Consider the following 2,634-nt stretch of genomic DNA (forward strand, 5'->3'; position numbering starts at 1 on the left):
TATACTGGACCACTCTGTATATGGTTTTGCCATCTAACCATAAAATTTTATATACTTCTTATTATCTTCTAGTATCTAAATTATTTCTTCGTTTAATGTCATTTAAAAGCATTTAAATGTAAATAGTTTAAAACAACATTTATAAAAAGTGCTTAAAAGTATCAAATAATGTTTTTGGAAAGCCGTAGTCTGTTTTCCCAAATAAAAAACAATTTCCATTTAAATTATTCAAGGCGACGCATTTAAAATTTCACCGCCGGCAGGCTCGTGGGCGTCGGAAAAGTAAAACAGAGAAAACGAGCAGTCGAGGTTTTATGAAGAACGGAAATTTAGAAAAAAAAATCCTGACCCGACAGAAAAACGGTCCAGTTATAATGCCGAGGGATACAAATTATAAAAAGCTAAAAATACAGTACAAAAAAATATGTTTAGATAATCCAATTCTACTTTTAAAATATGAATTCTGTTCTCCTTTCTTTTTCTGGTTTAATTGGATTTATTCAGATCGTGTATTGGCTTTGGCAAAGCTTTCATAATTAAAAAAAAATTAAAAAAAGTGATGTAGATATTGATAAAGAATTACACTCTAAGCGAAAACCTGAATATTAATAAAATTAATATATTTTTAAACTGTAGATTTAAACAAAAACAATAAAGAATATTAGTACAAATTAAAAGGTTCTTTTAATGTATAAAATTTTTCAATCAATTGTCGTTCAAAAATCAACGACCACTTAGGTCATGAGTACAAGGCTGTAAAGAACTGTTAGTCATTGATTCTATTATCTTAAAGCAGGTTGGCAGACAACATCGTAAGATTTTCATTGACTAAGTCGATTACCATAAGGCATTTCACTCCCTACCTCAAAAAATTTTTAAGAATATACAAATCTACAAATCATCAACCTACTAAAACACATGGAGAATAATAATAAAGATGCAAACATTTTCCATTAACTTTTTGGTTCTGTTTGGCACCAAACCCACTTAGTAAAGTGCTTAACTAGAATAGAAATAGTTACTTGATTGGTGCAAATGCTAAGCGGACGCATCTGTTTTACAATGATGACATTAAATTCTGGGCCAGAAATCATCAGCAATTTAAGAGATGTTTTAACTTATCACGACAACCAGCAAGCCAATAATAATGGAAATGGGATAAGATAAATGTGCAGTACTCAGAGTTGAAAAAAGTAGAAGTATGGTGAGAGAATATGGTACCTAATAAGTGGACAGTGTCGGTGATAGCATTCTTTAAGATATACTTTGTCCTTCATTGGTTTATCACGGAGCTTCAACTATTCGAACTTGAAGTAACCAAGCATATATTAATATAATATAAGTTCTTAAATGTAACAATTACATTTTATTCTTAATCTCACTATTATCCGTGCCACTAATAGACAAAATAAAGAGATGTTTTTGATTATAATCATCATCAATGATCATGTAGAAAAAGGTGGAAAAGTCGAATTCTCATTTATATATCCCTATCTCAACCTCAGAATTAGAAGAGTGTCGTAATACATTTGCAATGGGATTTTAATATAGTTTTTTTTACTATTCCTAGTCAGGGCTTTTTTATAACCCTCGGACATCCACTCATGTAGCGAATAACATTTTTTTCGTCTGATCCTGTTGCATTTGTCTTTATTTTTTAGCTTTCATGAATGAATTAAATGACATGCATAATTTTTAAGGTTATATTAAATAATCCAAGTAAATAACTTTATAAGGTCAGGGCTAAAACAAGATTCTCTCTTCAAATAGTGATTTATTCCCTTTCGAGCCCTCGAAATTCATAAAAACTTCTATTTTGTTTAGCAACAAATTGAAAGAGGCCCTAAAGGGCAATTTAGAATGAAATTTGAAACGAACACCGGCAATATACGGGCTGGCTTGAAAGCGAAAAGCAATATAACTGCCGTGCTCCGTATACACTATAAGACCAGAGTGCGGGAAAAATGTTTTAAATGAACTGCTTATGGTCTGGCGGGGAATTTGAGCCTGTTTCATAAATCAGACTCTGTTTAGAAATTTTCCGTGAATATTACATGAAAGGGGTACGTGGGATTGAAAATTATTCCTTTTTTTAGCAAACAATTTATTGAAATAAATGGTTAATTTTGTTCTCATATTATACAAATAAAAAAATTTTAAGTCTCTGATTCTCTTATTTCATTATTAATTATTTATTTTTTTTGTTTTTGCTGAAAATATTTCAGAAGTATATCGAGTATTTCCTTTATTATTACGATAAGTATCAAGAACTTGCTTTCATGGTTTACAGGTTGATAAAATTGGAAAATATCGTTTTTTTTTATAAATTTGTTAGTATTGCTACGCAAATGAAAATTGCTACGCAGTTTTGTAATACGTTGAAAAAATTAAGTGCATATATGGTATTTGGTTGTTAGATTGTATGAAAATTGTTTGTTTTATTTAGGTTCTACTAATATAATAGTGGATAGGGAACCTAAATCATTAGGTAATAACTGCAATACCAGATTTGTTATTGCTAAAAACTCACGCCCAAAATCCTAAAAACAAAACTCAGCGCGGCCGGTGTTAGTATAATTCATGTCAGAATGAAAACTAGATACAATATTTTACGCTAAGAAAAACTTTAAGAAC

This window comes from Anthonomus grandis, chromosome 1 (genome assembly GCF_022605725.1).
Source record: "Anthonomus grandis grandis chromosome 1, icAntGran1.3, whole genome shotgun sequence".
NCBI lineage: Eukaryota > Metazoa > Arthropoda > Insecta > Coleoptera > Curculionidae > Anthonomus > Anthonomus grandis.